Source organism: Equus przewalskii, chromosome 31 (genome assembly GCF_037783145.1).
Source record: "Equus przewalskii isolate Varuska chromosome 31, EquPr2, whole genome shotgun sequence".
NCBI classification, from domain to species: Eukaryota; Metazoa; Chordata; class Mammalia; order Perissodactyla; family Equidae; genus Equus; species Equus przewalskii.
The window spans coordinates 10,868,849-10,890,861 of NC_091861.1; the positions used below are offsets into that span (position 1 = coordinate 10,868,849).

The 22,013-nt window shown below is 38.5% G+C and overlaps 1 protein-coding gene and 1 pseudogene across 4 annotated transcripts in view; one reads left to right on the forward strand and one right to left on the reverse strand.

The window, feature by feature from the left end:
• MARK1 (microtubule affinity regulating kinase 1) overlaps positions 1-22,013 on the forward strand; it is a 123,086-nt gene that overhangs the window by 13,553 nt on the left and 87,520 nt on the right. Inside the window, exon 1 of one of the 4 annotated variants that reach the window (XM_070602518.1) lies at positions 5,291-5,361. The exons of the other annotated variants lie outside the window; for them this stretch is intronic. The gene's annotated coding sequence lies outside the window, so the exon portion shown is untranslated. Of the gene's footprint in view, positions 1-5,290; positions 5,362-22,013 lie in introns of those variants that run through there. 4 annotated transcript variants of the gene reach the window in all.
• LOC103559458 (HIG1 domain family member 1A, mitochondrial pseudogene) lies at positions 17,188-19,105 on the reverse strand (annotated as a pseudogene).

The window sequence follows — 22,013 nt, forward strand, 5'->3', positions numbered from 1 at the left end:
TTATAGTTATAACAATCTATTTTAAACTGATAACCACTTAACTTTAATCTCATGAAAAAATTCTGCACTTTGACTTCTCCCTCTCCCACACTTTATATTATTGGTGCCACAAATTGTATCTTTTATACTGTGTACCCATTAACCTTTTTATAGTTTTTTAAAACACTTTTGTCTTTTAACTTGTATACCAGAATTAAAATTACTTATGCACCATCATTACAGTATTATGGTACTCTGTATTTGTCTGTATATTTCCCTTTACCAGTGCACTTTATACTTCCATATGCTTTCCTGTTGCTGTTTAGCACTTTTTTGTTTCAGCTTTAATGCTCCCTTTAGCATTTCTTGTAAGGCAGATCTGGTGGTGATGAACTCTCTCGGCTTTTGTTTATCTGTGAAAGTTTTTATCTCTCCTTCATTTTGAAGGACAGTTTTGCTGAACTGAGCATTCTTGGTTGGCAGGTTTCTTTTTTTTCTTTCGGTAGTTTGAATATATTAGCACATTCTTTCCTGGTCTGCAAGTTTTCTACTGAGAAATCTGCTGATAGGCTTATAGGGGTTCCTTTGCAGGTGACAAGTTGTGTTTCTCTTGTTGCTTTCAAAATTCTCTGTCTTTGACTTTTGACAATTTGATTATAATGTGTCTCAGTGTGGACATCTTTGGATTCACCCTGTTTTGAGTTCTAATCCTATTTAACTTTAATCCCCTTTCTTGGGTTTCTTGAATCTGGATGTCCATTTCCTTCCTTATATTTGGGGACTTTGCAGCCATTTTTTCTTTAAATAAGCTTTTTATCCCTTTGTCTGTCTCTTTTGGGACTCCCATAATACGTACATTGATCCGTTTGATGGTATCCTCTAAGTCCCTTAACTTAATTTACTCTTTTTCATTATTTTTTCTTTTTGCTCCTCTGGATAATTTCAAATGACCTATCTTCAGGTTCACTGATTCTTTCTTCTGATTAATCAAATCTGTGGTTGAACTCCTCTAATGAATATTTCGGTCTAGTTATTGCATTCTTCAGCTCGAGAATTTGTTGGTTCTTTTTTATATTTCTTATCTCTTTGTTGAAATTTTCATTTTGTTCACGCATCATTTTCATGAGCTCATTGAACATCTTTATGTCAGTTATTTTGAGTTCTTTGTCAGGTAATGCATATACCTCTGTTTCTTTAGAGTTGGTTTCTGGAGATTTATTTTCTTCCTTGATTAGGCCATTTTGCCCTGTGTCTTTTGTAACTCTGTGTTGGTATCCACACATTTAACAAAATAGCCACCTCTCCCAGTCTTTCTGGCCTGGCTTCATACATGAAAAGATTTTCACCATTCAGTCCAACTGGGGATTCTCAAGGCTTCCTAACGTTTTCTGTAAATGTGTCTTCTCTGGACTTATGCATGTAGCTTCCTTATTAGAGTATTTGCTGGTTTCTTATTTTTAAGAGCTTGTAATCTCTTGCTCCTTCTGGTGTCTGTCTACTGTACCGTGGTTCCCCTGAAGCAGTGGCACACTGAGCAGTTCTTTTTGTTCTCAGCAGCCCCCAGGCATCTAGCATATGCCGATTCCCATCAGCACTCTGAGTTGAGCTGGACAGAAACCAGTCCCTTGGGCAGTTCCCTGCAAAGTCAGAGTGTTAGATGCACACTGCTCTCGTTTCTTTCTCCATCTGTTGCATTTTTAATTTCATTAATTCTGTTTTTCATTTCTAAAAGTTCTAAGGTTTTCTCTCAAACCAGTCTGGCTTTTTTAGTAGTCTCTTGGTCTTTGTTTATTTTTGTGATTTCTTCTTCTTTTTCTTAAACATTTAATATATGGTTATTTACATTTTGAATCGGGAAATTTCATTATCTGAAGTCTTGGAGATACAGCTTTATTGTTTGTGTCTCCTGATTCTCATCCACTGTGGCTTGTTTCTTTTTGCACTTGCTAGTCTTTGCTGATGAACTCATATTTGCCTGATTTTTATCTGTGCGAAATGGTGTGTCTGAATTGAGGATGACTTCCTCTAGAGAGAATTTGTGTTTGCCCCTCATGGGAGCCTCTACTGACCTGAGACACTTTAGTGTCCTATAGGGATCCTGACTCAAATGAGGGAGTTTGTAGGTTCAGCTTTCCCACCTTGTAGGGGTCCAGTGCTAAGTATTCGACCCCAGGGAAATGCTGGCTTTTGTGGTAGCTTTCAGATTTAAAAAATTTTTTTAATTTATTTTTCTTTTGAATGTTTCCCTTACTTTCTTCAAGCTGAGCAATACATTAAAAAAAGTGTTTTGTCTTGGAGGATCCTTCACAATATCTTGCCTATTATACTGCAGAAAGATTGGAATTAGCTTTTTGAAAGTAAGTGTTTAAAATTTCCCTACTCATGTGATTATCCTGAATTATGTGTGATTTCTGAAATTCTCACATCTAACCTGTTTTTAAATCTTCTAGATCAAAAATCTTAGTAGATTTTGGAAACCATTTGTTACAATTATTAAAATAATAGTTTTCAAGAACAGCTAATTGTCAAAAGGGAAGGTATCTACTAACATGACTTTTATTAAAAATTTCCACGTAATTGGTGATTGGATTGAAATGTGAGAATCACAATTAAAGAAATGCAGCCAATGATGCACTACTTTTACTTGTTTGAGGTACTGTTTTTTAGCTATGACAGCCATTGAAATATCAGCATAAACTGAACTTACAATTAGTCCCTCAAATCTTTGTATCACAGATTTTTAAGCCAAGATTTAAAAAATTCAAGAAACATTTATATTTCATAGTATTAATAATGTGATTTACTAATCACTGAAAAGTTTGTGCCATTAAAATTTAATATATTTCCAAAAACTTTCATCTTTTTAATATGTTTTTAAATGTACCTGATGTGTTAGTAAAGTAATACATATGTAACTTATAAGTTACTGTCCCTATAGTGGTCTGTACTTAAACATTTTAAAGATGGAGGTACTTGATCTAAAGTTTGAAGGCCATTCTATACCATAGAGTTTAGCATTGTTCTATAATTCCTCTGTGTGTACACTTTTTCTGCCTAATTAAATTGGGGATACTTTGGGGTCAGGTGCTGCTTCCAGCATTACTTCTGTATATCCTGTACTGCCTGTCATAGTATTTGGCATATATTTTGGCACTCAACAATTTAATAAATGAAGATCTAGTTTATTCATTTATTCTCAAATACAGTGAGTCTATTAGCCAGCTGGGGAGATCATTTGAAACTCACATTCCCTAACCTATGCTCCCTCCCACTCCATGTTTTTACTCAGTTTTAGGGTGGTATCCAGGAATCTCAATTTTCCTAAACCCCCAGGTAATTCTGATGCTGCTATCCACTGACTAGGCTTTTGAAAACTCTGATTTATATGATGATAGTGATGATTACATTGTAATAAATCTTATCTTTCGATTAAAATGAGAAAAAGAACTATAGTTGATGGTTATATTATAGAAAGTGGGGTGGGAGCAATGATGAATCAGTCCTTTCAGTAGGTGATTAGTAGAGAATAGGAAATAACAGGGCATTGTCTGGCTTGGAGTTAATAAGATTCATGTGTGTAATATTTGCGGGTATAAGATGGTAGAAAGGGTAATGAGGAATTTCATTCCCTTCTTTCCCCCAGCATTACGTGGTTCCTGTATTGGTAGGGGTGGGCAGCAGCAAAATAAAGGAGTTCACCATGTAGTGCCTTTGGTTATAGGCTGAATCTTTCTTTTGAGAAAGTATTATTTAATGCTGTTTTGAGCACCGTGTCAGTTTAGTTCAGGTTGTAAACAAATCAGAAGGTTAGAAACAGTCCAAAGTTTTAATGAACTACCTGTAAAGGATATAGTAACAGGTTTATTTTAAATCTTTAAAGCATGACTACCTTTCTTTTTGGAATCAACAGTGCTGCTTTCACAATTTCAAAAGAAGGTTTGCTTTTATTTCCTTTTTTTCTTTGTTTCACCTCAATTGGAGATGATTGGGATACAAAGGCAATGAAACCTGTTCCCTGCTCTGGAGGGACTTAGAACCTGAAGAGAGAGATAGACATAGAGACAAGTGCAGTCGAAAGTTACAGTTCCTTGTCATCTCAGTGATCAGAACAAAGGAGAAAAAAGGAAGGGGGAGGTGGGAGGGAGCGCTCGAGAAAGGTTCATAGCCTTTGAACTGAGGCTTGAAAGATAAGTACTCCTTTACCAAGGAGCTCTGTGGAAAATTGAGTTGTGTGAAGAAGAGAATATTGGGCTGAAGGAACATTGTGCACAAAGGCCCTGAGTGTGAAGTTGAGAGGAGGGGGTGGCAGCGTTTAGTGAGAGGACCAGGCAGGAGAATAGGCAGGGCCTCACATGCCTTAGCAAGAACTGGTCCTGGAGGCAGTGGTAACCCTTGGATGGTTTAAGTAGAGGGTCAGCATGATTAGCTTTGTATTCTGCGTATGCCTGCGTATTTTAGAAATGCTCCAGTTTTTAAATTTAGTGGGCTGCTTTCTCAGGGTCCATGAAAGAGCTCTTAATATGGTATTTATAAAAACTTTATTTGGCATATTGGGAGAAGAGTTTGGTAAAATGCTAGTGACAGAGACTCCTTCCTTAACCCAACTTTAGTTAGGCTCCTCTGAGCCTTCTTCTCAACGAGGCTTTGACCTTGGTCTTCGTGTCTGTCTTGTCCTCGTGGGGCCTGCTAGCCCAGTCTTAGCAAAGAATTCTGCAAAGTCAGTTTAGTGAGAATTGCCCCACCCTTGATATCTGACCACTCTGGGTATCTAATCAGGTTCCTCATCCCACATCTTTGATGTCTAAGTTCTTGACCTGCCTTCAGCAAGAATCCTGTTCTGCCAGTTTAGCAAGAATCCCCAGACCCTTGATTTCTCCTCTTAGTAATTTTCCATCCACTGACTCCCGGACTCTGTGTCTTGGCTGTAAATCCCCAGCTGTCTTTGCTGTATTCAGAATTGATCTCTCTTCCCTATTGTAATACCCTTGTTGCAATAATCTTGAATAAAATCTTACTTACCATTTTAACAGGTGTCAGAATAATTATTTCTTTCACACCAGTTAAGATCACATTTTGTAATGAAATCTCATACACATTTCACTGTGGTACTGTGTATTGGCAGTGAGGTTAAAGTAAGGTTAAAGAAGCCCATAGTAACCATAAAAATATTAGTAGACCGGAAAGCAGATCTCCTCCAGACCTAGGGCAGAAGAATATGGTGATATAAAGGGGCTAGGACGAGAATTTGGGAAATGCTAGGATTGGTAATTCGTTATTCTTTAATGGCCTCCTGTCTTTTTGATTTTCATCAGTGGTGAATACAGTTGACCTAAGGGGGAAGATTATTTAGCCACTAATGAGTCACTAGCTGGTTTATCTTGGGTAAGTCATTTAACCTTTCTTCCTTCTGGCACTTACAATATATCTCATTTTGGTACTTACCTATACACTGTCTTTCATACTTTTCTGTATAGAAATTATTTATTGACTGAATAGCACTTAGTAAATTATGCCATTGATCCTTCTGGCCACTCTAGATTCTTTCTGTTTGCTGCTTAAATACTGAAAACTAGAGGGAAATAAATTATGTACCAGTGGCCACTTGTTTAAACCTGGATAATTGACTTTCTAGTACATTCTTAACTGCTAGTGCCCAAAGGACGTGCTAAGGAGGCAAGCCTTAAATGGAGAAGGTTGGTACCTGCTTGGTTGATGGCTTCTGCCTTTCCCTTCTACCTTCCGCTCCAGGAGGGGAAAAAAACCAAGGGGAGGGAAAAGTATGGCAGGGAGGAAACTCCTCTTTCTATTCTGCCAGAATTGAATATTTATCATGCCTCTAATTCTACCTTGTATGTACTTTGGGATAGTGCTTTCAAACTGTAATGCAGTTTTCTTGAATCATTCCCACATGTGATGCTGCAAACTCCTTGAGACCAAGAATCCTACTTCTGATTCGTGTGTCAATCAAGCAATGGTTCCTGGCATAATTGGTTTTCAAAAGTTTGCAGAAATGCTTGCTGTATTGTATTAAAAACAGTAAGAATATGTCAGCAGAATACATTCTCCCTCTTAAAGTACTTTAGCACAGTGCTGTGCACATAGTAGCTACTCAATGGATGTTAGTAAATATATACAATTAAGATTCACTCATTCTCTGGAAACTTTTGAAGTATTTTAAGAATCTGAGGTGCCTTTAAAGATACAGTATTTGCTTTTAAAATTCTGGCTATTTTTTAAAATGAACTTTCAGGGTCTTTTTGAGAGAGATTTTCCCCTACCCCTCGTATTCATGTTTGTAAGTTCAAGTCATGAGTTAAAAATTTATTCAGAAAGTGTATTGACGTTTAAGTTGATATGATTATTAGCTTATATTAGGGAATAATTACTGGATTTTGTTAGATTTACTAAATATATCTGAACCAAAGATCTTAGAATAAAGCTTTGACTACTAGAGTGTTAAATTAAATCAAACCTAATGATTTAAAGAACAAACATCCATTGTGATTTTTAGCATGAGTTTGCTGTAAGGTTTTTGTACTTGTGGGAGTGAAAGAACTAGAAAGTTTCTAAGAGAAGTTAACAGCGTATTTTTAGATATAATTTAGGCAGATGCTTTCTTTTATCCCCTGGGGACTCAGTTGTGTCAGCTCGTAATGTTTTCTGGCGAGCAGTAGTGAAAGCCCTCCCAGAGGAGATTTTTGGGGTGTTGGGGGGTATTTTAGGGAGGAGTGCGTCTAGAAATAAAATAAATACAGCCTCACCCACCCGCTCTCTGCATCCTGGAGAGGAGTTATTGCCCTTTGAACATCCCAGTTCAGGGTAGAGGCAGTATAGCTTCTTGGTTAAGGGCGCATGCTCTGAAGTTAGACTTTGTGGGTTCAAATCCCGACTCTGCCCCTTATTAGCTCTGTGATCTTGGGAAGCCACTTAATTTCTTTATGCCTCAGGTTCTTTATCTGTAAAATGGAATAACAATGGTGCCTACCTTATAGAGTTCTCAGGTTTAAATGATGGAACACATGCAATGCCCTTCGAACAGGGCCTGGCTCCTGGTACAAGCTATTTGTTAGCTGCTGCTGTTGTTGTTATTACATTTAGATAAAGGAAGTAAATATGCCAAAGTTTTAAGTTCTTACCTCAGGGTGACTGCATTATATGTGATTTTCATTTTAAAAAATTTGTGTATTTTAAGGCATGAATTTATGTTCCTTTTATACCCCCAAATTATAAAAATTGTATTAAATTTTAATATAGGAAATTGTATTAAATTTACTTTGCAAAGTATAACCTTCTAGTTTACTGGAATGCGTGTATTAAGTGTAAGAAAGCCGAGTGGAAAGCCAGATTATCTGCAGGTGGCCTGGTGAACGAGGAATCGGAGCAGGCTGCAAGGAGGATAGTGCTTTAGTGACGCTGATGTTCTCAGTGGGAGTGGACGTACCTGTGGTATGTCATGCTTAATAGCACAAACTTTGTAGACAAGACATCCCTGGAGTTGGTTAATTCCCAGCTTAGCCATTTACAAGGTATATAACATTAGACATATTTGCTTATCTGTAAAGTGAGTATAATACATACCTGCTTGGGTGGGTTGTTGGTTTTAAGTTATTAGGTGTATATTACATACTTTGCAAAAGTAGGTGTTCAGTAATGGTACCAAAGAAACCGAGAATCAAAACCAGGGTGATGAGAAAATTCACAGTTGCCCATCAGAATGTATTTTCTCCTAGCCCACGGTGATGAAAATATGCAACTAAACTCATGTTCTTTGGTCTTGCCTTTTTCCCATGCTTACCATTTTCTTCATGTCAGTATATTCATCCTTCTGACTGAGTACAAATATACTTGATTGATTAATGCTTTAAACATGCTAATGGAATCTCTCTTGAGACTGCATTGATTTTACTGAACCCAAATATAAAGGCAGATCTTAAGTCAGGCATTTACAAGCTGAAGATAATTTGGTAATGTCATCGTGTATGCTGGAATATAATGTTCTTCTGTTGTCTTTTCTGAATCATAATGCTTATATTTTGCCCCCTGAGAAATTATAGATAATGGCTTGATGGGCAAGGTTTTGGTGGAGTTATGGAAAGTTCTTGTAATTCTGTATTTGTCCTCCTTCTCTTTAAGGAACTGCATTTGTCTTCATCTTTCTAAAAATAATGTTTGATAGGTATTTTTTTTATTCAGAGGAATTAATTTCACCTTAGTCAAGTTTATGTAATAGTGACTTAAATTAGAAATACAATCCCACGTTCAACTACCTTTTAAAAGTAAGAACATTGCAATCTTACTGTATTATTACATCTGAGTTTAGTCGGGGAAATAGAATCCTGCGAGCAATATAGATTAAGGCTTTTACTCTGCGATTGAAATGACACAATTGTGGGAGCTGGTTAAGCATTCTGTATATGGTTGTTGCTTTGGAGTCTGGTATTAAGAGGCTGAAATCCACCAGGCCATTAGTCAGAAAGGAAAGAGGAATGTGAAGTGAGGGAGAATAAGACACTTTGGAATCTCTGAGCACGAACGGGATCTCGTCTCTCTCTCTCACTGCTTTCCAACCTCTAAGATGGGTGGCTGCAGGACAAGCTGATGCCCTTCATCATAGAGCTGCACGTGCACCTGGATCAGGATTCAGAGCAGCTGAAGCAGGTGATCCAGTGGGAGTTGAAGGAGCTGCGAAGCCTGGCTGCTGCTCCATGTGCACAAGATGTGTCAACAGATCATCTGGGTCAGGTGTGAGCTGCAGCTGTGTCTGGCCCTGCACTGACCTTCAGAGCATATAAATAGCCACTTTTTCAGTTCTGCCTTTCAAGTCTTGTGTAAATTTCTCTCATGGCCAATACTAATCTAGGACCATAGAGGGAAGGGAATTCTGGGAAATACAGTTCCAGCTTAGTTAACGTACTAGAAGCCATCACAGCCCATCCCATGTTGCCTTCGCCATCCCTTTTAAGCATGAGATGTGGCTATGCTTCTCTTATCCATACTTAACTTCCAAATAAAGATAATAACAACATTATCCTTTTGCCTAACACGATGCAGCTATCCTAGGTGTACCAAAAACATGCTAACTCTCTCCTCAAAAGATGATATAAAGTCCTTTTATTCATCTTTTGGGTGATGTTCATATCTCTTCTGAGTCACACACTCCTTTTTGTATCCTGTAACTTCAATATTAACATAAAAAGTTAGCTGATGTTAATACTTTAATGTTGGGTGATAAGGAAATGGGGAAGGGGAATAAAAAGTAAGAAAGAATTTGTTAGTATATACACAGGTATATTCATACCGGAATAAGGAAGAAATACTCATAAGTATTACAGTCCTTGTTTCTGCAACTGGTCATTTGGTCATAGATGGTATTTGTAATTACCTCTTTCTACTACTAATTCCGTATTCCCTTTGCCTTTAGCAAACAGTTCTGCTGATTATAATTCATTGCCTGGTGAGGTAACCCAAACCTTCATTCCTACTGAGTCTGGGCCATCAGAAGTCTGGCCTGTATTGGGTTGTTGTAATTTTCCATTGACTTATCTCAGAACATGGGAGTAATAAGAGGTGCCCCCAGAGGATCTCCTGCATTTAGACATACTCCTTCTTAAGCCATTATGTAAGGGCAACCCAATTTCCCGGTGGTAGTCAGGATCAGTCACCCTAGCCAGTATAATAATCCCCTTCTTTGCCTATTGATTCACTGCCATGAAGCAGTCTCAACTTGCAATTTAATGGACCATTACTCTGACACCTGGTGGAAGCATTCCTCCCTTACGTACTAAGACTTTTACAGTAGCAGAACCCAAAGTTGTGGAGACTAGAAAGAAGAAATTCACTGGTGGATCACTAAGGGTAATAGAGGACCCATTTCTATCTCTTTTTTTAAAATTATTATTTAAAAATTTTTTTGAGGAAGATTAGCCCTGATCTAACATTTGCCACCAATCCTCCTCTTTTTGCTGAGGAAGACTGGCCCTGAGCCAACATCCGTGCCCGTCTTCCTCTACTTTATATGTGGGACGCCTGCCACAGCATGGCTTGACAAGTGGTGCATAGGTCTGCACCTGGGATCTGAACCGGCGAACCCTGGGCTCCCAAAGCGGAATGTGTGAGCTAAACTGCTGCGCCACCAGGCTGGCCCCCATTTCTCTCTCTTGATTCCTGGACTACAAATCCTAGCTGTGGGAGAAATAGCACCATGTATTAGTCACTGATTCAGAGTGCTCTGCAAGGTGTTGTTACCCAGGTGGCATCATAGCAGAATCTTTAAAGGGCTGTTCCACTGTTTTATCAAGCTAGCTGCTTCAGGGTATTGGGAAATATAATAAGACCAGTGAATTCTTCAAGCATGAGCCCACTGCCATGCTTCATTTGCTGTAAAGTCAGTTCCTTGCTTAGAAGCCACGCCGTGTGGAATACCATGATAGTGAGAAATGTATTCTGTAAGTCTACCCATGGTGGTTTTTGCATAAGCATTACGGACAGGGAAGGTAAATTCATATCTACAGCAAGTATTTATTCCAGTGAGATCAACCCATTCTGTGATGAAAGTAGCCCAGTATAATCAACCTGCTACCAGGTAATTGGCTAGCCTCAGCCCCTCCTCTGGGGAATTGTGCTGTCATTTGGGCAGCTCAGTATTGTTCTATGCAATTGACAGATGAGCCTTGGTGAATGTTAGTCTATATTGCTAGGAAGATGGGTGGCTGGAGAAAGAGGCTGATATCTACAGCATGAGTCATCTTTGTGAGCATTCACATGGGACACAACTATCTCCACATGCTGTGATCATTCAGCGAGACCTATTCACATACTTCTTTCTTGTCATTAATATTCAGACCATGTTCCTTCTAGGTCCTTGATCATTCAGCCAAATCATTAGCACCAGTCTGTGGATCTCTAGATCCATGCTTCACACTCTCTCTTTTTCAAAGCAAAATAAACAACCAGGTGCAGTGCTTAAAGTTCCACCCACTGGGGAATTTTCTCTTCACCATTCTTCCTTCAGCTACTCCAGAGTGGGGCTGTAGTGCTACAACTATCCACTTTTGGGTGATACCAGCATATTATACAGAACCACCTGTAAACTTGAATTTTTTTATTCCTGTATCAACTGAGAACTCACCCTGAGGCCGTAGGTGTGGATTTAGACAGGACAAGCACTGTAGCAGGAGTATGGGCCTGGGGCATCTTAGCCACTTGCACGTGCAACTTAACTTATGCCTTCAGGACCTGCTCAAGCCTTACTCCATTTAATGGTAGAACGTTGCTGCACATGCCCAACTTCTTGGCTTGATGGATCAGCCAATACCCAGGTCAACGAGAAGCTCATATTGAATGGTAACTTGGTGGCCTGTGGTCTACTATTTAGTCTCTGCTGGGGTCCAACAGCAAGCTAGAAGTTGTTTCCCCAAAAGAGAGTGGTTATCTGCAGAGGATGGCGTAGCATTGCTCCAAAATCTTGAAAGTCTGCACCATGATTCACATATAGGAGCCTGCCAAAGGCTCAATACTTGATCTCTCTCTGCCACAGATGCTGCAAGCACCTGTGAGTTTTCTGGGTTCCATGGCAGAGCAGCTTGATGACAGCCTTAGACCTGTTCCAGATCCCTGTTTTTCTGGCCCCCATTTAAAATTGGCAGGCATTCGGATTACCTGTAATGGTGATGAAGTCTATGTTCCCTTCAAAGTCCATGTACCTGGTGTCCCTTTCTTAAGGGTAGGAGGGATCAGATGCAGCAATTTGTTCTTCACCCTGAAGAGAGATCTTGACACATCCCAGACCCTTAGACTCCTAGGAATTTCACTGAGGAGGCAGGCCTCTGAATTTTTGTGGTATTTCTTGCCTACCCTCTGGCACACAGGTATCTTATCAAGGGGTCTAGAGTAGTTGTGACTTCTCACCAGATCCAGTCAGTATAATATCATCAACATAATGGACCAGTGTGATGTCCTGTGGAAGGAAAGGTGGTGAAGGTCCCTGTGGACTAGATCAGTGGTTCTTAACTGGGGGCAGTTTGTTTCCCAGAGGACATTTGGCAACATCCAGAGATGTTTTTCTTTTTCACAAGTTGGGGGCAGGGTGCTACTGGTATGTAATGAGTAGAGGCCAGGGATGCTGTTAAACAAGCTATCATGCACAGAACAGTCCCCTACAACAAAGAAGTATTTGGCCCCAAATGTCTATGGTGCTGAGGTTGAAACCCTGGACTAGATTATGACGTAAGGCTGGAGGTCTGAAATAGCCCCGAAGTGGCATAGTGAATGAAGCAGCAAACCGCTTCCGATGTTCTTTACTAACCAGTATAGAGAAAAAGGCATTTACCCGCACAGGAGCTGCACACCAGGTGCCAGGGGGTATGTTGATTTGATCCAGCAAGGAAATCACATCTAGAATAGTAGCTGTAATTGGAATTACCAACTGAGTAGGTGTTGATAACTTACTGTCACTTTCTGGGATTTATCTGTCTTCTGCACAGGCCAAATGGTGAGTGGAGATGTGTGGGCTGCGTCTTGATGGTGACACTACCCTCTGTAATCCCTCCAGGAGGCAATATTGCTTTTGGTTTACTATTTTGGTAAGACCATGTAGTTCTCATAGCTTCTACCTGCCCTTTTCCAGTATAATAGCCCCTATATTAACTCACAGGCCAGGAAACCAGTGTGAAGGTTCTGGCAGGTGCTGAGTGTGTGTATTCCAGAACTGGGGAAGTAACCACAGGCCAGATTTGGGGATCCACTGGTTCCACTGTGAAATGGGCCTAGTCCACAAGTTCACTGATCATCTGATTGGCTTAAGCTCCTGCTCTGACTAGTGGAACGCAGTGGAGTTTTGGGTCTTCAGGAGTTATCGTTAGTTTGGATTTTTTCCCCACATCTCCAATGTGTAGTCACCCTAGTAAACTGCCACAACTCCCTTTAGGAGAAAGCTAGGAGGAAGATTTACAGTATGCATTTTGGGGTATAAAGCATTGTCTTTCCTCAGGGACGTAGCCTTCCCTTCATTCAGGGGGCTCTAGGTCTTTGAACTAACTCAAGTCTGTGACTATATTTTGATTCAAGTCACAGTGTGAGGTGTAAAAGCACCTGACTGAGATCCAGGGCATAACGGTCTGCCTTCCAAATATTGCCCAATTTCTCATGGCCGGTGATAACTCACAACCATATAGGGAAGGGAATTTGGGGGAAACATTGCAGCTTAGCTAAGTTGACGGTACAAACCACCACAGTAAAGTTGAGTACAGAAAAGTTGTTATTACTCGTATGACCGGTACGACCAATTAAATGGTATTGACCATTTAACTTTCCAAGCTGATCTATGTTGCTTGTATAAAGTCATATCAATTGCTGCCTCAGTTTAACTACCCATTTGGAAGAGCTGAGATCAGGGCCACTGAGTGTGACTGTGTACAAGTCCAGGGGCATCATTCGAATGGATTGGAACGTGAAAGGTATGCCCTGGAGTTGTACAACACAGCAACCTGGCTAGGGTTAATAAGTGACTCTGTGTGTGACCAAAGAGGATGAGGGTATTCCTGGCTTCTGATGGTTTGAGCTCTTTTTGATCAATGTTAATTGGCGATGTGCATTTAGAAGGTTGAGGCTTTTGAGAACTACTCTTGCAAGGCAGTGGTTTTGTACAATTTGTTCAGATAACACATAGGAGATGTTTTTCTCTATAAATTTTGGACAGTGTTCAAAACAGTAGCTTTGGCAAATGAAATGCCTCTGAACATAGTCTGTGTCTCCTAAAAAATGGCTAAAAATCTATATATTTTTATTCCTTGTATATTTAGAACAACTGGATGTATATATTTAGTGTTCAGCTTTCTAAACATCTAACGATCCCATAAAAACCAGGCATTTGAGTCACAGTTAAGTAAAAGGTTGACGGGTAGTTATTTTAAATTGAGATAACATTTACATACAGGGAAATGCACAGATTTTGGCACGACAGTTCAATGAGTTGATAAAAATATATACCACCCCCACTCAAGATAAAGAACACATCCATTATTATCCCAGGAAGTTCACTTCTGCCTTTTTCAAATCAGCACACTCCCCCAAATAGACAGCACTCTTCTTATTTCTGTCACTGTAGGTTAGAGTTGCCTGTTCTAGAACTTCATATAAGTGAATCAAGCAGTGCATTTTCCTTACTTCTTCCATTTATCTTGGGTGTGAGAATCATTTATGTTGTGTGTATCAAGTTACTCATTTTAGTTGCCAAATAGTATTCTTTTGTATGAATATAGTAAAATTTGTTCATCCACTCTCCTGTTGATAAACATTTGGGTGCTTTCCAGTTGGGGCTGTTAGGAATAAAGCTGTTATAACATTTTTGTACAAGTCTTTTTGGACTTATATTTTCGTTTCTTTTGGGGAAACACGTAGAAGTGGAATTGTTGGGTCTTAGCAAAGGCATATTTTTAACTTCTTAAGAAACTGGCAAAATATTTTCCCAAGTAGTTGTACCATTTTACACTCCCACCTACAGTGTACGGGAGTTCTGACTGTTGCACCTTTTCACCAACATTTGGTGTTGTCAGTGTTTTTTATTTTAGGCATTCTAGTTGGTATATGTAGTGGTATCTCATTTGTAATTTTCAATTTACATTTTCATACTTTTTTAGTAGGCTTATTGGCCATTTGTGTGTATTCTTTCGTGACGTGTATGTACAAATCCTTTGCCTATTTTTAAAATTGGATTGGTTGTCTTTAAGTTCTTAATTTATAGGAGTATTTAAAAATATATTCTGGATATAAATTTTGTTAGAGGGAAATTCAAGGAAGAGTTACAGTGGAGATAAAGTTTTGGGAGTCATATGGTGCAGATAGTGTTGAAAGTCACATGACTGAGTAAATTCACCTAGGGAAAATGTGTAGCTATAAAAAAGAGGCGAGTACAGTACTGTGGTGGACTGAGTTGACATGGTTCCTTCCTTCTTGCCGCAAACATGTAGATAGGCTTAAATATAATTAAAATACGTAACTTTGGCTTTAAAGGAGGCAGGAATGAAGAGAAATCAAAGCCAGAATGGTGAGCACAGCCAACAGCGTGACAATCCTCAGTGCTTTTGGATCTAGTGTAAGCATTGTCAAGTATGGAACCCTCAGGGGGACGGCAGTTGTGGCATCAACACCACCTGTGCTAGGGGAGCAGAAATGAGCCTCCTGTATGAGGCTTGAAGCCTAGATGGCTGCATCTCCATGCAAATAAAACTAGGAAAAACTCTTCTTCTTGTTGAAGGAGTTGACAAGGAAGCTTGCCATCTACCTAAGGCCTAAACTTAAAGTGAGGAAAAAGTTACTCTAACTCTGTGCCGTGTCTGGAATAGAAACCCTAAACTGAGAAATTAACATAAAAGTAGTTTCATGACTTTGGCAGACTCTGGTAGAAACAGATGAAAAAGTGCTTAGTAGAATTACAATCAAAATCTGGAGCTCATAGGACTATCACCATAAAAAACCCCACTATGGATTACATGAGGAAACTAACTGTCTTTGGGGAGCGTTAATAAATGCAAAAAACCAGAGAAATACCACCCCAAGAAGTGGAAAGAATGGAACAATTTGAAATAAATGAAAATATAAATTTGTTTAAAGTAATTTTTTTTAAAGGCAAAAATAAAAATCATAATGAAAGAGTGAAAAGAAATAAGCTGCTTAGGAAGAGAGCTAAATAGAAATTCTAGAAATGAAATATGTAGTCACTGAAATTGAAAACTTAGTAGAATGGTTAAGGAGCAGATCATAGCTAGCCGAAGATAGACTTGATGGACTTGAATATAGATCTGAGGAAATGACTTAGAATGAATCATAGAGAAATAGACGTTGAGGATATTAAAGAGCAATTAAGAAATATGGAGCATAGAATGAAAAAGTACGACATAGATTTAATAGACATTCCAGAAAGAGATAATAGAGGAAATCTTTGAGAGGCGCTATTTGAAAAGATGATGGCTGAGCCTTATCGAGAATTGAAGAGATATGTCTTCAGATTGAGGCACACCAAATACCTAGTAGAATAAATAAAAAGAAATCTATACCTAGTGGAATCGCAAACTCAAAATAGGAGGAAAATCTGAATAGCAGTCAAAGAGAAAACACGATTTCCAAAGTAACAACAGTTAGATGGACAGCAGAGTTCTCATCAGCAATAATAATATATTAAAAAATGGGATAATATCTTTACATAATGTGAGAGAAAATAACCATTAACCTCAAATTCTCTTAACTAAATGATCCTTTCAGAATAAGGACAAAATAAATGTATTTTCAGAGAAATAAAGACTGAGATCTTTTCTACCTACATATCCTTTCTTCTTCTTTTTTTTTGTGTTCACTTACTTTAATAACACTACATTTACCATGTTATCACCATGGAATGTAAATCCAGGTTAGACAAGAGAATTTTACAACTGCAGTAAAGCATTCTGTAGTATACCAAAACCTGTGTATAATACCTGACCAAACCAGCTTGCTCATAAATTAATCACTTCCATTGTAGGTAATTTGTTGAGTTTAACATTTATGATCCTTACAGAGAAAATAAATATACTGCACACATTTAAAAGGTGTTTTTCATTTACTTTTGCATTAGCAGTGAAAATACATATTTCTATTTCAAGATGAGATTTAAAAATTATTCTACTATAACAGCAGCAAAAATAAAATTCTGCAATTACGAAAGAGCTAAACTGGGATCCATAATTAAGTTACTCTTACGTTTACGAGTTTGATTCTGAAATAAATAGTACTTCTAAGTAGCTGTTATCAGCTTTTTAGGTTTGGTTTAAATACACACACAGTGTCCATTGTGGGGAGGCTTACGATGTTATATTCCATGCACTGTTCTAAAAGGGTTTTTCTTCAAGGGCCAACTAGCCCTAAAAACCAAAGCACTCAATCAGTCCACACGGCAGGCAGAAAAGTTAACTGGGGTAAATAGGATTCCTACATAACATCAAAAGCATGTGCTATTCTGCAGCAACTGGGAGTACTCCAGGATTGGTGTGTTGTCTTCTTCAGAACTAATTTCATCAGAAGGGTGGAAGAAGGTAGACATTTTACCACTATCAAGTGCATTTAAAAGTGACATGTTTCTTTTGTGCTAATTTGACTCCCCTGAATGACCTAAGTTAGTGAACTAGTTACTAGTAATCTGGTCACCAGGCAAATCAAGCCTGCAAGAAAGGAAGCCAATATTCAAATTACCATGTTATTGTCTGACCCAAATGATTTATTTTCAACATAAACATATAAGCTCAATATGAGATGTGTAACTAAAGCAAGCACCACCAAGAAGACCAAGACAGCATCTCTTCTTCTAAGGTTTGGGTTTTTCCCAGAATTCCTGATACATGTGATAGCCCATACCAAGAGTCATTGCTCCCACAACAAAGCCTTGGGCTGCCACTCGCATGTGGATCAGGTGAATGGACATTTTAGTATTTCCCCTGCTCTTCAATTTATATAATCCACATGCAACAATTACTGCAAACCCTGCCATTCCAATGGGGACAAAGGGTGCCTCTTTAGCTTTTTGGATAAGTTTAGATCCCTGATCTTCATCACATGAAGAAAGAGATACATCTGTGTTGGTCGACATAGTGAGTGAAGAATCTTCCTAGAACACAGGAGAGCTCACCCTCCAACCGGTTTCTGACCCCTGCCCTCGTGTGCTGCCAGCCGGCTTGTGCCTACCCTTTCTTCTTGAACCACCAAAAAAATGTAGTTCAGGAAGAAGGAAATTGAATCTAGAAGAAAGGAGTTGGATGCATGAATTAAAATAAGCAAAGAAATTTCAGGTTGATAAATATAAATAAACACTGACTATAAAGCAACAAAAAGCAATTGCTTATTTTTAAGATGTTGGGGAAAAAAGTGAACAAAACTTGCTAGATAAGAATAACACGGAAGATGACAGGGGAAACATTGGAGCTAAAACTTCTGAGGTCTTGTGTTACTGGGAAGCAGGATAGAAAATGGATTTTTTTTTTCAGCATATTATGCATTTTGAAATTTAAGAGAAAATGTTTACCAGCTTGGAGTGGGGATAAAAATTAAACTAAATCTTGTAGAAGGAGGAAAAGGGAAAAAAAAATTAGATGAAATAATCACAAAATAAATGTAAGAGAATTAAACTCTCCTATAGAAAGGGTTTCTCAGTTTGTATAAAAACTAATAAAACCTGGGGCTGGCCCCGTGGCCGAGTGGTTAAGTTCGCGCACTCTGCAGCAGGCGGCCCAGTGTTTCGTTGGTTCGAATCCTGGGCGCGGACATGGCACTGCTCATTGGACCACGCTGAGGCGGCGTCCCACATGCCACAACTAGAAGAATACACAACTATGTACCGGGGGGCTTTGGGGAGAAAAAGGAAAAAATAAAATCTTTAAAAAAAAAAAAAAAAACTAATAAAACCTAACTTCAGCTATTTAAAAGTCATTACAACTTAATGACAAAGGTTGAAAAAAGGTCATAAAAATCTAGCATATTAACATTAATATCAGACCAGCAAGATAAGGGCGTTATTAGAGATAAAGTCATTATCCTAAATAATCAAAGATATTATTCACAAGGAACTATGTTACTGAGTCTGTAAGTATGTAACAACATAGCTCCAAATATACAAAACAAGAAATTTGACATATTTATCAAAAAAATTGATGGAGACAATTTTTAAAAGCATGAAACAGATTTTTAAAAAGTAATGAAGCAAACAGAAATAAAATTAGTAAGAATAAACACAATTTGAACAAGCAGCATAAATTTTATTCAATGGAAATGTGTAGAATTGTATCCTCAAGACAGAGTACACTCTTCTCTTTGAACATATGTAGAATATTTCAGCTAAAGTACAATTAAGATGAAAATTTATTACCCTGAATGTACATATTAGGAAATAAGGTAGTAAAAATTAATCAGCCAGTTTTAGAAAGAAAACTAAACAGGTTCAGGTCAGTTTTGCAACTTAAAGAACAGGTTAAACATAAAGGAAAGTGGAAAGAAATAAAGAAAATTAGAGCAGACATTAATGAAATAAAAAATCAAAGAAAAATGAGAGAAATTAGTAACATCGAAAGCTAGTTGTTTGAAAAGATGAATAAAATAGAAAGAAGTGTTCAGAACAGGGCCCTGGCGGATGCCAACATTTGCACTAGAGAGGGAGGAGCAGAGAGCACTGAAGTAACTGTTAGTAGATTAGGAGGAAATCTGGAGAGCGTTGTGTTGCAGAAGCCAAGAGAATAAAGAAAGAAGGGTCAACTGTGTCAGATGGAGCTGCTGGGTTTTTCAACATAGAAGTAACCGGTGACCTTGATAAGACTAGTGGAAAGTGGAAGCAAACCTGGTTGGAGTAGGTTGAAGCAAAGACTGAGAAGTGATGACAGCAACTTACAAACAACTACAAAAACTTCTTTTAAGAACTTTTTCTGTGTAGGGAAGCAGAGATGTAGACCCATAGTTGGAAGGGGACATATGGTCATGGGAGAATTTTCTCTTTTAAGATGAGATACAAGTGTATGTTTATATGCTATTGGACGAAGTCCATCTGAGAGGGAGTAATTGACGATGCAGGTGAGCAAGAGTAAGTGCAGGAGCAAAGCCGTTGAAAAGGTGAGACTGAAGGATCCACAGCATGGGAGGTGGTTTTGGTTTTTGATAACAGCAGGGACATCTCATGAAGGTTGTGGATAGGCTGTAGTTTTGATGTGGGTGAATAACTGAGTGACTCTCCGATTGTTTTGTATTATTAATGAACTATAAAACAAAACATCAGTTGGCAAATGGGGATGTAAGACGAGGGAGGAGAAAGCTTTCATGAAATGAAAGTTTTAGAGTAAAGTGAATGTACCCAAAGTATAGAGGATTGTCAGCTGCTGTTGAGTCCTCATTTGGGATTTGTGGCCAACAATGTAAGTGAAATCAGGTAGCCCATTTGTATATGTGTCTCTAACAATGTTGAGCTGTACAGGTGTGGAGTAGGGGCATGCGTGGGTTTCACAATAGTAAGGGTTTGCCAAGGAAATATTGAAGAGGGATGGAAAGGAGGGGAGTTAAGGATATTTACAAGGGAGTAGAATAATAAAGGATCATGGCATATCACCTGAGGAAAGAGATAAGTGAGGACATGACAGGGTTGAATGGTAGTGAGAATGGGGAAGGGTCATGGATTAGAGATTTTGAGGTTGAAGAAAGCTTTGAATATTCCAGTGCAAGATATTGGGGACAGGAGTTGACCACATCAAAATGAATACTCTCAATGCTCTCAGCTTGTCTATGACAAGGCTTACTTAGAGAGGATGTGTGAAAAGTAAAAAAGTCACACACAACAAAGTCAAGAGCACAGTTTGGTTATAGTGTTTATGTCAGTGCATGACAAGACTTAAGCATTTTCGGGAAAGGTCCATACCGTTTTCAAACACCTGGTCAGAAAAATTTTGTTAATATTATCTGAGTTATAATTAAGATCTACTGAAATAGTAGACAATGGTTAATGAAAATTGGGCTTACGTGAATGAAGAGACACTGTGTCAATGAATAAAAGACCAAGTATTCTGCATTTGGAGTTTGGCCAGGCAGCTGTTAATTGTGTTCTGTTTACTTCTAGATGTTCTGGATTTCAGAATCTCACTGATAAAATTTGTAAAAAATAAACAAGCAAAAATAAAAACCTTTTGGGAATGGGATGCTGTTGCCAACTTTTTGTTTGTCAATTAAGTGGGGAGAAGCTCACCATGAGCTATCAACATAATTACTTATTTAAAGAAAGGACAGTTTAACACCAAAATGAGTAGAAGGACACGGCCTCAAAATAAGGGATGGTCCTTTTGAGAGTGAACTTTTGGCAATCTTATACTAACGTGTATGTACATTTACATACACAAATATATTTTCCTTAGTTTGCTGAGGACCTGTGTAAACTTTTATCTATTTGGGAATAATTCAGAAGCATCTAACCAGCTTAAATTTGAGAACCTAGGCAGTAACCCAGTTTGCCTTTTGGTGATAGTGTTATCAAGAAAAAAAGTAACTAAGGTAGAGTTGTAGCCATAATGAGTCGGAATTTGAAGGTCCACATGGAACTATGTGGAGATCTCCAGTAAGTGGTCAGCACCCTTTACAAACTCCCACCTCCCCTAACTCAATTATGGTCTGTACATATCCTCCTTTCTCCTCATAGTGCCTTTAAGTAGGAAACTTGGCCGGAGGCAGGCACTAAACTAAGATGCAAGTCTCTTGGCTAACTGGACTGCCTTTCACTGCTGTATCTACAGAAATGTGTTCCTAGTATGGTGCCCAGCAAATGTCTGAGGTGGACTTAAATGAAATAATCTGTCCCAGTGGCAGCTCCTAACAGTGGAAGGAAAAAGTTAATGTAATTCTTGATTTTGGTGAATAGTAAATGAAACCTTCAAAGAGGGTGACGGAAATTCTTTAAAGAAAGAACACAAAAGCCTGAATTATTTATTTGAATAATAATGGCTAACATTTATCGAATGTTTACAGAATACCTCTCTCTCTGTTGTATATTATTCATCCATTTACTCAACAAATATTTATTGTGTTCCTGCTTGGGTGTATTGGGTACTTTCTAGGCACCAGGGATATAGAGGTAAATAAGACAGACAAGATTTTTACTCCTATGGGGGAAGTCATATGACAACAAATAATTTTTAAAAATAATTTTAGATAGTAGTAAGTGATACGAAGAAAATAAAGGGGAATTAAAGGGTGGAGAGAAACTAGTGGGAGGCTGTTTTAGAATTGGTGGTCAGAGAAGGCCCCTCCGTGCACTCGGGTGACAGTTGAACATAGCTCTTTGAAGTAGTACTATCCTCACATCGTTTTCCACTTGTAGGAAGCTAGGAAGACCCAGGTTAACTTGCCCGAGGTCACACAGCTAATAAGTTGCAGTGCCAGGGTTCCAGCCAGGCAGCCTGACTCCAGACCATTTCTCTTCATCACCATGCTAAACTCTTCGGAAATGAATAATCGAATCATATTTTCAATGGAAATGTTTTGTTTGA